Below are 14,062 nucleotides of genomic sequence, written 5' to 3'. Positions count from 1 at the left end.
CCCGCAGTTCCAGCATCCAGCTCAGCTCCGCGATGGCACAGTGGGATTGACTCGCAGCTCTCGGGTAAGAACTCGAGCGTTCTCTAGCGCTCGGGCTCTGGGAATTCTTGGGAGTAACGTCCGCGGTGGGTTACGTTGCACAAACGCGATTGCACGGTTCAACCGCTCCGCCAACGGCAGCAACTCCTCCAACGTTGCTTCCGCTCGGCGCACTCGTTCGACAGGCGTCAAGTGGGACGCCAGGATCGCGTCAGCTCCTCTCACGCACGCTTGTGCTGCGTAAGTCGGTCGTCGGCACGTTGGACACCGCCAGTCTACGGCGATCGTCGCCATTGGAATCTGGATGGACAGCAGATAACGCTGATACCATCCCAGGCGCATTCGTCGGGTAGTCGGAAGCGCAACAATGCGACAACGCTCAGCCTGTATTGTCCGCTCCTCTCTTTCCAGCAGTTCATTAAACAGGTGCTGGTTCTCGGCACGAAGACGGGCCAGCACGCGACGTTGAAGTTCGTCGTTGTTCGCCATCTGAAATAACACATACACCCCACTAACAATTACATGCTTGAACAACAACTAACTAATTATAGGGGTTCGAGCTTCGGTTATTTGTCGTTCTCGTCATTCTTGGGTGCACGCTCATCTAAACGCAACACTTTGACATGATGTCGTCCTGCTGGACGATTATTTACACTCACTAGCTCATAGACGACCGGCGAAATTACTTTCGAGACGACGTACGTCTCCTGCGAGTATTTACGTGCCAGTTTCGACGAAAAACGATCGGCCCCGCGTGACAACGTATGCTGTCGCACCCTCACGACGTCTCCTACCGCAAATCGTTTATCTCGGTGATGACGATTATAATATCTAGCTTGTCGCTCAAAACTTCGACTACAGCGGTGTTATACGCATGCCTAAATTCATGGACATGTTCGTCCCACGCTCGGTGATCTAACTCAACGAAAGAGATGATCATGATCTTCAAAACGCGATTTACTCGTTCGACGTGGTTCGCTTGCGCGTGATACGGCGGTATACGCGAATGATGAACACCATAAGCTTTAGCTACCTCATCTACCAGCTTATTCACAAACTCTGTGCCGTTATCCGTCAAAATTACTTCAGGACATCGGAAACGATGAACGATGAGTTTATCAAACTCCCGAATTGTCGTTGGTCCATCAGCCTTTTTAATTGGGCATAATTTGATCCACTTCGTAAATAAATCTTGGAACACCACCATGTATTTACATTTTGCATGACTAAGTGGAAATTCCATACAATCGATAGCAACCACTGTCCATGGTGTGTTCACAAATCGTCGACACATCAGCCCAGCAGCTGGTTGTTGCGACACTTTCGACGTCTGGCAAACATCGCAATCAGGGATGTAACGTCGCACGTCTTCCTCCAGTCCTGGCCAATAGTAATCGACTTTAATTCTTGACACCGTTTTCTCAATGCCTAAATGGCCTGCATCAGGTGGATCATGGTTTTCTTCGATGATTCCCTGATGTGCGGCCTTCGGTGGAACTAATTTCCAGGCATCCAAGTCCTCAACGACGCTCGATACAAGGGGGTTCGGCATATGTTTGTACAAACGCTCCTCTTCTACACGCCAGTCCTTATATTTCGTCGGAAAAGCTAATACATCGCGTTTTCGTCGCGAGTACCAATCGTCGACGACTTCAGCAGCAGGTACCTCGTCAGCCTGCTCTGGCAATTCGTCAATTGCCATGATTTCCTCGCAGTATTCCAGTTCGTCAGGTTCAAACATTCGTGATAACGCGTCAGGAACGTCGTTTAATGAACCCTTTCGATACTCGATCGGAAACTGATACTCGGCCAAACGCATCGCCCATCAACTCAGTCTCGGCGTCTTACTTTTCAGATCACGCAACCAACGAAGACTACTGTGATCAGTAATAACTTTAAATTGATATCCTTCGAGATATCGTCGAAAATGCTCACATGCCCAAAGAACTGCGAGGCACTCGCGCTCAGTCGCTGAATAATTTCGCTCGGCTTTATTCATGACGCGACTCGCGTATACTACAACTCGCTCACCATCTTCATGTTCTTGAGTTAAAACAGCATCAAGGCCAGTTGCGCTCGCGTCAGTTTGCAACACGAATGTCTTTGATTAGTCTGGACACGCCAGCACTGGTGCTGTCGCCAAAGCCAATTTCAACGCTTCAAAGGCCATCATCTCTTGTTCTGCGGTCCAGGTCCATCTGACCTTTTTACTCGTTAAACGCGTTAATGGCTCAGCTATCGTCGCGAAATCAGGTATAAAACGTCGATACCACGAGGCCATTCCTAGAAATCTTCGCATTTTCTTCAACGTCGTCGGCCTCGGGAACTCAAGCATCGGTTTTATACGCTCTTGATCCACTAATAAACCCTTCTTGTTCACGCGATAACCCAAATAACGGACCTCATTCGTACAGAATTCACATTTATGGGCGTTTATCTTTAAATTCGCGGCTTTTAGACCGTCGAATACTTCTACGAGCACCTCCAAGTGCTCCTCAAACGTCTCGGTGACGATAATCAAGTCGTCAACGTATCCAAATACCTTCATACCACGTCGTTGTCCCAACATTTTGTCAATTAAACGCTGGAAATGCGGCGGTGCTCCAGCAAGGCCAAACGGCATGCCTACATACTGGAACATACCCCTTCCGGGTACACAAAACGCCGTGTACTCTCGACTTGCAGGTTCGAGTTTCACCTGGTAATACGCATGTTCTAAATCTATTTTTGAAATAAACTTCGCACCACTCAATTGGTCCAGGATCCATGTCATCAGTGGCAATGGATACGCACATGGCTTTGAAATGGCATTTAATCGTCGGAAATCCAGGCACATTCGGTACTCGCCTGTCGATTTCTTTACCATGATGACTGGGTTACACCAAGCACTCGTCGAAGGCTCAATTATGCCAGCCGCAAGTAGATCGTCCACTTGCCGGCACATTTCTGCCTCAATAATCGGAGAAGTCGGATAATTACGCTGTTGAATCGGTTCATGACCCTGCACGTCAATTTCATGGGTCATAAGATTCGTAAACGTCGTTTCCCCGGTATAATCCACGTCAGGCACTCGTCGTATCAGCAATTCGTCTAATTCTGATTGCTGATCCGGGGTTATCTCGACTATGGCCGCTATTTCCTCCTTGATAAGGTAATCTTTCGCGTTCCAATCATAACTGTCACCCTCGCATCGAGTCCACCATCGCTCAGAACCCCCGTCGTAGCAAATACCAAAAGCAATTATCGCATCCATTCCTAATATTATCTCGTACTTCAGCTTCGGGATGACACGAACCTTGATCGGCATGATTTCGTCGTTAATCGCAAGCGGCAGCGTTATCAGCGATTGTACTGACATCATCGAACCATCAGCAACTGCTGCTGAGTTACGAGGTGCTGGTCTCACTCGAGCACCACACCCATAGACCCAATTCAACTCGTCAACTTCTCTGACGCACGTCATCGTCGAACCAGTGTCTAACAAAGCCTTAAGTTCCTTTTCGCCTATCCTAACATCGATAAAGGGTCTTACGTCGTCACTCTCGGATTGCATAGGACATACTTCGTCGGCTAAGTCAAGAAAACTTCGCTCACGCTCATCAATCGCTACGCAAATCCACTGATGGATCGGCTAATCAGCTTCTTGATGTTCGCGCGAGCAGTAAAACGCATTCTTGCACCCCACAAATCGCCATAATTTGCCTTCTGCGCCACAAGTGCCACAGAGATGACGTTGTCGCAAAAGGTCTTCTTCTGTTATCGTCGGTGGTTTCACGTCACATCCAGGTGAAGAGGCAGCATCCGAGGACTGATTCATGGGCCCGCAAGGCTCGATGTCAATGTTGAATATGTCTGGCAGCAGCTCGTTTGACATTTCAGCTTCAACATCAATCATCGGCCCATTTACGTCGCGGGAAATTAGTTCTGGACCCGTCCTTACTGATTCCCGACGTCGTTTTCCGGCCGGTTGTATTCGAAGAACATCATGCAACACGTGCATCCAGGCGTCGGTTCTGTTTCTGTCGCGTTCCACAACCAAAACAGAACTTCGCTTGTCTTGCCTCGGTACAACTACGCCATCCGTGATCCGTCGAGAAGCAATTGAAGCATTTGCCCCAGAGATCACGACATACTGGCGACCTGGGTTTACCCTGCTTTGGACTCGAACGACCGTTCGATGGGCCCTGGTAACCTCGCTGAGCTCCATTGTTGTTTGGAGACCCAGAAGACGATCCTGGGTTCGCATTCACCGACGCTTGCGAATTCATCGCAGCAACCTGATCATTTAACTGATCCGCGTTGTTCGATTTGTTCGACTTATTCTGCTTCTTTCTATTCTTCTTCGCATCCTGGGGGGGATTCGATACAGCAGCAACCTGACCAACAGTACGTCTCTTCGTTTCGTACTTTTCAGGTTGGTAGACATACTCTGGAACGACGCTCTGTTCCACGGGTACCGGCTCACGTCGTTGAAGACGATTGCGGGGAATATCAACCGCTCGTACGTGCTCATACAACTCTTCAAAATTGTTAAAGTCGTACCGCTCGAACTTCTGATGGTATTCCGGGCGTAAACCATTATATGCGAAATCAAATTGATCCTTCAACGGCAATGGATCGTCTACTCGCGACCAAAGCGCTATTACGGCGTCTAGGAAGTCTAATCCCATCTCAAGCTTCCCTTGAGTACGCGTAATAACTTCCCATTTAATCCTGCATCCGACCGATGGCTCTCCAAAACGTCGACGCAACTCTGATCTGAACTGGGAATACGATGATACACGACGTTTCATGTGTGACCACCACGTTTTGGCCACATCTGACAGCAATAACGGTAATATTGCCAACGCATCTGCATCCGTCATACCACACGTCGTCAAACATTCATCCAACCTATTCAAAAACGATTCGACGCGCGCGCTACCTAACCCGGAGAACTTCAGGTTCCATTTCGACACTCTCTCATACATCGCTGGTTGGTAATGTGGTCCACCACCCATTCCAGACAGCACACAGTGCTCACTGTGTGAATGATGAGGTGAATTCGCACCCAGTGGTGCCACCCCTGGTGCAAATGTCACGTGTACCGGCAAGTGTGTCGAATTTGCTGTAGGCCTTAGAAGTCCCTCATTTACGATGTTTCGTCGCCTAGGGCTCGGGATTGGACGCTCCAGCGGCACCGTCGTCATCCTCGGGCGCTGAGTGTTAATCCTGTGGTGCGTCCCGTATGATGTACATCCATTGACGTCCACATGTATTGCTCCTGGAGCTAATGTCGTCCAGGTCGTCGTCGTGTTGCTCGTGGTCGTCGCCGTTATAGTTGTCGACCGTGGTATCGTGTTGTTCGCTGTCGACCAACCTGTCATTGCGGTAGATCGGGGCGTCGTCTTCGGTTGACGCCGCTGCTCTCTCTCAAACGCGTTCAGAAGCTGTCTGTCGGGTATCACCTGGTCCTCTTGTGTCCAGACTGTGTTCGGAAACCGCTTCAGACGCAAGCACCGATGCAGTCGGTCACGAATCACCGCACTACTACCTATCGGGTTAGCATTCATCGTCACGAGGATCTCCTGCACCTGCAGGGGTGACGCGTCCGCGATCCAGTCATACTGCCCGCTTGACCCGCTCGATCCTCCCATCGATCCATTACGTTCTTCAATCGCGGCTAACTCGTCTTGCACTACACCCTCACGAACTGCCAGCTGCACGAGCTGATCAGCCAAGTTGCGCTGAGCCGCTTCCAGTCGCAGTCGTTCCGCGCTTACCTCCTCCCTGCGTGCCAAATACCACTCATATGTCTCATTCTCATCAATGGCGTTTGGGGGTATCGGAATACGACGTCGAGGTATCAATGGTGGGCTGAATGCACTGGCGCTGCTCGTCCTCAGTGTGATCCTTTGTGACATGGTGTACGTCAGACTACTTGTTTGTACTGTAGTACTCATCGTGCTAATTCCCTGCCCTGGGACAGTTGTCACAATATTCGCCTCCTCCCGATTATTCTGTCGCGTTGAATTATATACGATCTGATCCCATGTCATCATGGACTCATTTCTCATTTCATCAGTCGGGGTCGATTTCCCGTCTCGCTCACTCATAATACCGATTAACTAACCTACGTTCTAACTTAATTATAACGCGTCGTAATTTGCCCTTTTGTGTGCCCCACGTTAGGCACCAAAATATATAACGTGATTTTGCCTGACTCGGGGATTCACCAAGCCAGGCTCACCGTTTATATTGGAAATTTTTGGCTTACTAAAAAAGAGAATTATTATTAAAAAAAAGGGCGCCAGGAGAATGATCTCCAATTAATTACTACTGCGACTTCGGCTAGCTCTTACCTCTTCATCAGGGTGGCGGGCCATGCTGAAATACTCGTTGTTAAAAAATCGGACAGCAAATTAAACAAAAATTCTTAAAATTACTCGAAATGAATTTAGATGAATTTAACAAAAGAAAATAACAATTTATTTAACAAATATACGTCGGAGGTCGATATTAACTTTTAACAAAATTATTAAAACGTCGTAACTTAACGTTTCTCTTAATTTTAAACCAAATTTAACACGTCGTCACCTCAATTTTATTTCTCACACTCGCATTCATACATCGGCAATCACACTATGTAATAACAGCATTACAAAAAAAAATAATCGTAAAGCGTTGAATCCTCGCGTATTATTTTGTTAATCAAAATATTTTACAAAATGACAACGTGGACTCGAAATGCTGGATTCAACTCTTTACAAGAACGTCGGCTTACCAAGCAATTGAGCGTCGTCCTCATCGCAGCAGCTCGGAAAAGCTTCATGCGGTCGACTCGATAAATAAATTATTTAAAAAAAAAATAAATACTTCAATACAATTTATCAATTAATTTCAAGTGAACAAAATCGCGACAATACGTCGAAATTAACTTTAGGTTGCGGAGCGCGCAAAAGCGCGTCCGAATCCGTGAACAGTCCAGCCTCGAATCCTCTTCCTCATAGAGAAGTACCCACTTCTTCCTTCGTTGAAGTTGGTGGCGCTAGTCTTCATTTCCATTGGAATTGATACTCATCGATAGTTGAGTTAGGTCCGTATAACAGTCAACGGGCCTTCACGACAGTTTGAGTCACCACTGCTCCAGCAGTACTGACTAGCCAACTGTCATCGATGGTGATCGTCATAGTGGAAAAATGCAGCAATGCAGCGTCGAGTTGTCTTCAGACCTCTCGAGTGTTTACGCTGCTCGGTGTCTCGCTCGCTTCGGTACTCGCTTCTTGTCGTCGTATCGCTATCCTTGTCGCTCCACTTTGTAGTCTCGTACGATCTGTGACTCGTGCTATCTTCGTTACTCGTACAGCGTTATGTATTTTGACAAAATAAATTCATACAAATTAGTAAAATCTTCATTCATTCACACATAACATTCACGGCGTTGGATTGGGGCCTGGAAAGTAAATATACCCCAAGTATTGAGCGTCGAATAAAAATCTACCACGTTACAATATAGATACATATATATATATATATATATATATATATATATATATATATATATATATATATATATATATATATATATATATATATATATATATATATATATATATATATATATATATATATATATATATAAATGTACGACTTAACGCGACTTGTCACGACGATAGCGTCAACAATTCTTAAGGGATCTCAATGAAACTCAACATACTTATTCTATCGACTATAAGGAAGGTCAAGTTCAAATATGAGCTTAATCGCTCAAATAGTTTAGAAATTACAGCATTTAAAAATTTTAAAATTTAGAAAATTTGATACTTTCACTACTTCTCCCTCAAATAACTTTTGAACGTGTCGAGTTATTCGATTCCTGTAAATTGCATCTAAAAGCTGAGAAAATAAGCTTCAATTGATGTGCTCACATTTTTTTTCTTAAGCAAAAAATATCCATCTTAGGATCATCTCTAAGAAATTTTACTTTTGCAGTCGTTTTGTCCATAAACTGACTGAAAAGTACTAAAGTACAATAATTCTTCTCTTTCTGTATTGAACGTTCTTTATTTTTTTTTGTATTTAATCCTAGTAGTTTTTAATTTTATTCATTATGAATACTACTTCTATTTCGGCTGCCAAATGGCCTTTTTTTTTCTCACTCCATTTACGAAATATTGTTCTTTACATAAAAAAAAAAAAATTCTCACCAAAGGAAAGTTCTTAATTTCAATTTTAAGTACTTGCTGGATGAATTTAAAGTTTCCTCATATAATTAACCCGTTAAAATAATTTTTTTTGCTTAAATTATCTATAGCATAGCGACATTTTATGATATTCATTTGACCATGGGCGGAAATTATAGAGGGATCCTTTCTCTTTAAAAGCTCTGACAGCTTATTTCCAATTTATGAGCTATCTCGCCAGTAAAAAATTGTATATTCGATTTTTGCTCAAAAGTCGTGGTTTTTTTATTTTTTTCTCCTAAACTATTGATCTGACACCAAAATTGCAAAGATACTTTTTTGTGAAAAATTCAATTTTCTATAAGATAGATTGATAGCTAAACCTTTTCAATGAATTGCTTCTGAGATAAATTTAATTAATGACAAGAAAACAATAAATGACGCTATTTTATCGTAATTTTAATACTTTTTAATAAAACAACAGTTGATAAAAAAATAACAACATTGTATATTTTTGTAATCAACCATTGTGATATCGTTATAATGCCTAAATTTTTAAAATTTTGAATCATCTTACAAATATTCTAATAAATATAGTTGTTAAAAAAAGTAGTATCTACTTTAGAATGGACCTACCTATTGAAATGAATATTGACCCACTGAATTCGAATTTCAAGTCCGTTTGACCCAGTCACCCTCCAATTTTAAGCATAATGCAAAAAACCCCAAAAAATTGCAAAAAACTGCATTGACAGCAATGAAAAAATTCTTGCGGACCCGAATCAAGTATGATTTTTATGTATCCCAATTTACTGAAACTAACTCTGAACGTTAATTAGCCCAGTGCCCCGTGAACGTTTTAAAATTAAAAAATCTCGAAAAACCAAAAAAATCGGGAAAATTGCAGTTACAAATATAAAAAAACAATCTATAAAACATGATTAAATACTTTTCTTGTATTTTTTCACGCATGAAATACAAGAGATAATAACAAACGGAAGAAAAATTTACTGCGTAGATCGCTTGAGAACAAAAGAGTTCGATACCAATGAAGAACAGTTTGAAATTCGCGAAAATTGTTCTCTTTATTCTAGCTATACGTCATTTTTTATAGATATTAAAATTTTTTATATTTTCAGATTCTTAATTTGTATTTTATGCGTGAAAAAATACAAGAAAAGTATTTAATCATGTTTTATAGATTTTTTCTCATATTTATAGCTGCAATTTTCCCGATTTTTTTGGTTTTTTGATATTTTTTCTTTATTTTAAAACGTTAACGGGGCAAGAAAACTTCAGATTAAAATTCGGTGGAACAAAATACATGAAAATCATACTCAATCTAATTCGAAAAAATTTTTTATCTCGATAACTTCAATTTTCCATGATTTATAGCAATTTTTGTAGGTTTTTCGTTTTTTTTTTTTTTTTGCAAATTTGATCAGCTCACCAGGCTAAGATAGGGTCAAGCGGACTTGAAATTCGGATTCAGTGGGTCAATATTCATTTCAATAGGTAGGTCCGTTCCAAAGTACATACCACTTTTTTTTTGTGTGCCGGAGTTATGTATGACTATATATTTTGGATGTATTCTATGTAACAACTTTATTTATTAGAATATGTTGTAATTTTTCTTATCAACTGTTGTTTTATTAAAAAGTAATAAAATTACGATAAAATAGTGTCATTGATTGTTTTCTTGTCATTAATTAAATTTATCTCAGAGGCATTTCATTAAAAGCGTTCAGCTATCAATTTATCTTATAGAAAATTAAATTCTTCACAAAAAAGGTCATTTGCAATTTTGGTGTCAGATTAATAGTTTAGGAGAAAAAAATAGAAAAACCACGACTTTTGAGCAAAAATCGAATATACAATTTTTTACTGGCGAGATAGCTCATAAATTGGAAATAAGCTGTCAGAGCTTTTAAAGAGGAAGGATCCCTCTACAACTTCCGCCCATGGTCAAATAAATATCATGAAATGTCGCTATGCTATAGATAATTTAAGCAAACAAAATGATTTTAACGGGTTAATTATATGGGGAAACTTTAAATTCATCCAGCGAGTACTTAAAATTGAAATTAAGAACTATCCTTTGGTGAGAATTTTTTTTTCTATGTGAAGAACAATATTTTGTCAATGGAGTGAGAAAAAAAATAGTCGTCTCAAATGAAGCACCCTAATATATATATATATATATATATATATATATATATATATATATATATATATATATATATATATATATATATATTAAAAAAATTATTTTTAATATTTGGATGAAATTTGGATTAACAAAAAGCATCCTTTATAATGACACTATAACAAAAAAAATTTCTTAAGGGTACCAAAATTCCCAAATAATCGGACAAAAATGAAGCATAGGTTTTATTTCCAGTGGAAAAAAATGCTAGCTTACATTCTAAATCGTTAGCATTAATGAATACTTCATCACCTTGCATTTCAACTACTTCCAAGATACGATTCAATCGAGTTGTGCAAAATTCCGCAGGAGTTGTTACAAGCTCTTGACCGTATATATAGCAAGTATTATTAATTATACCAAAGTCATGTATTTGAATTATTTTCTTGAATTTCAACTGAATAACCGTATCATCAGATTTTTTTTGAACGCGTATACTTCATACGACGAAGAATTTTTTTTTTTGAGAATTCATCGGCTATAGATCTTGCGACTCTGAACTTCCAGAATGTGAAGATCACAAATTAGGTTATAAATTCTTGCATTAGGTTCATTTGCTTTCCCGGTAAGCATTGCACCATTATATGTTCGTACGAAATTTATTAACTGTTATGGAAGAAATAATTTTCTACAATATTCACGATACATTGCTGATTCAGTACCATTATTAATATTGCGCCGAATATGATTTCTTTTTAGGGATGAAGTAACAATTTGTTGAGAAACACCGTGAGCAGCATTGATTTCTTTTCTGAAATAGAAGATTTCATTCTGTTCACATTCTCCAACAAATTTCAATGAATCTAACTCACATTCTATCAATTTTCTTTCAGTAATATTACCAGATAATTTTTTTTTTTTTTTTTTTTGGAATCTTACGCGTCAGCCTTTTGGCCTAGACACGTGGGATTTTTACGTCCCTTCCTACTATTTATTGTCCTTGATGTGTCTAAATACACATCTTTACCTCCTTTCCGCGGCTGTGGCCGACTTACAATCTGTACCCGCATTTGCCTGTGCCTCGCCCCTTAGCACAGTGACCAAGGAAACCACAGAAACCTGGCCAGGGTACAGTCGGCCAGGGAGCAAGCCTTGGAAATCGCAGAAAAATTGCGACTGCCAGGGCTCGAACCCACGCCTGAGCGACTGTTATACGGGCAGTTTAAGACTTAAACCGCTCGACCACGCAGTCGCTCTATATTACCAGATAATGTGAATATGCTTGAAACAAATAAGCAATATGAATTAAAACATTCTTTTTTTAAAATTCCAACCAAACAGGGTAAGCTATCAAACAGTAACCAAGATTCTCCCTCAGACGTTTTCCATTTTGCCATAGTTTTGATAGGCCTTACTAATCTGTGAATTTCATGTGGTCGTTTTATTTGGAGAAATCGGTTATTAATTTCTTTACAATCAGCTGGCGTTAAATTTTATGAAGTTCTCGGAGTTGTCCAAATAGTCCATAACTGCCGCGTGACACCTAATAAAACATCATGCATATAGTCTATAAGAAAACTCTATACACAATCTATGTGCTCCAATCGTAATAGCTCAGAGCGACCTTTTACACCATTAATATGTCGATTTAGTTTCTCTACGTTTTCTACATCATTGACATAATCTTTATGAATGCTTAAAATAGGATCGTTTTCAGTAATAGGATATCGAACAGCTGAACTATTGTACTTGCCAAAATCGTAGCATCAACTGCAACCGTGATTACCACTGTACTGATATCGGTTTTGTATAACAGGTCTAGTAACTGAATCTACACATATTAAAAGGCAATGGAATTCAAAATTTTTGGTTACATGCGAATTATGCATAGTTATATTAATTCCATCAATCATAAGCTTTTCAGCATGATCGATAAATTTTGATAAATAAATTTTCATCAACTCTGGACCTGGCTCAGTTGAAGATAAAAGCATACCACCAAGAATTATATTTTGCTTTCGTATTTCAGGAGAAAGTTTATTTATACACAACTGTATCAGCCAAAAACTACAATTTGAACTCTTGAAAGGTGGTGCACCGTCTGTGTTGACGTTGTATGACAATGTTTGTAGAGACAAAAGTTGAACGTTTTTATACAATTAACAGTCGTAAATAGTATGAATTACTCCATCGACTTTATTTTTGTCACGTTAATCCAATGATTGTAATAAATCTTTGTGAATATCTTCGTTATGCAAAAGAGTTTCAAGCTGATAATCTAAATCGACAGTAATAAATTGATTTGAATTTTCTGATTTAAGCTTATATTTTCTTTCACAATTAGTACATTCTAGAGATTTGTCTTTCATTTCTTTACCGTTATTATGTGAAATTAATACAACGTTGCTATTTGGGCAAAAAAAAAATGTGAACATATTTTCGATTTAGGAGGACTATATGTTTTAGCACGTGCATGCTGAGAGGCATTCCACGATATGAATTCCGGGCCAGCTAATATTTTTATAAGTTGTATAAGATCATCTTCATCTCTTTTTGTTAAATTTTTCTGTACCAAATATACTATGATCATGAACATAAAGTTTGCCACAGTTATTTGTGCTTCAGGAAACATTAATTTACTACCTTGGAAATCATCTGTATTAAATCTTGTTGAATGAAAGTGACATTGAGAATGAGAACTATTAGATGAGGAGTTAATATTACAATGTGATAAACTATCGCTATCACTAATTTCACTGATTTCAGTAGATGAGACATGATCGTTTTCTTCGGGATTTATATTTTTATGAATATTTATGTCGGGTAGCTGTTCATTAACATCCGTCGAATGTTCCTAACTGCTATTATTTCCAGTGGGGGAGAAACATTGATTATGATTTTCTTTTTTATTTATGGACTGTTCGAAAGATTTTTGAAAGACAAGTCTCCAACGCTCTTTTGTTCTCTTACTTACTTGATTACGCTTATAAGATGGCAATAAATATTGTTTATTCACTCTTCTTTCCTGATTCGACGGCATTGTGATTTAAGCAAAAAATAAAACGACCAGATTGAGTATAATTTGATCCGATCAAAAACAGTTCCTCTGTAAAAAATAGCGCCAAGTCCATGTTCATAAGACTATTATAAGAACAAAATTTTTTTCCTTTACAAAAAGATATAAAATTAAAAAATTAAAAAATCCAAGTAACTGATATGATTGTATATGATTTTCGATAATTAAAAAAAATTTTGTTGTAAATTTAAAAATAAAAAAAAACAATTTTGGAATGTACTTGGTGTGCGTCATTGTGTAATTCAAATTTTTTTAAGTCCAAATAGATCGATTTGACGAATTTTACAAGAAAAAAAAATTAGGAAAACAGTTGACCCTGAAGGCCATCTCTGTAACTTCCCGCCAATTCTATACCTAAACGCTTGAAATTGCACTTGTGACGTTTTTGAGCTCTTCGAGCTCATAAATAAAATTTGTGTTATTTCGAGCTCTTCGAGCTCAAAAAATAGATTTTGTATGCTTTTGAGCTCTTCGAGCTCAAAAGTGTGATAGACGTTTGATAAAACACTATTTTTTGAATATTCAAATCGAAATAACTTTTGAATGAATAAACCGATTTCTACGCGGTTGGTGAAATTCGACGCAGTTTTTTAAGCTTCATAAAGAATTTCCAAGTTTAAATTGATAGAACGGAAAATT

The 14,062-nt window shown here is 39.4% G+C and overlaps 1 long non-coding RNA gene across 1 annotated transcript in view; it reads right to left on the bottom strand.

The window, feature by feature from the left end:
• LOC123272930 overlaps positions 1-11,598 on the bottom strand; it is a 12,985-nt gene extending 1,387 nt beyond the window's left edge. Inside the window, exons 1-2 of the long non-coding RNA XR_006511200.1 lie at positions 11,324-11,598; positions 4,998-5,000 (exon numbers count right to left, since the gene is read on the bottom strand). This is a non-coding gene — a long non-coding RNA (uncharacterized LOC123272930). The remainder of the gene's footprint in view (positions 1-4,997; positions 5,001-11,323) is intronic.
• Between the last annotated feature and the right edge of the window lie 2,464 nt (positions 11,599-14,062).

The sequence above is a fragment of the Cotesia glomerata genome, linkage group LG10 (assembly GCF_020080835.1).
Source record: "Cotesia glomerata isolate CgM1 linkage group LG10, MPM_Cglom_v2.3, whole genome shotgun sequence".
NCBI classification, from domain to species: Eukaryota; Metazoa; Arthropoda; class Insecta; order Hymenoptera; family Braconidae; genus Cotesia; species Cotesia glomerata.
This window is presented reverse-complemented; position numbering and strand designations above follow the sequence as displayed.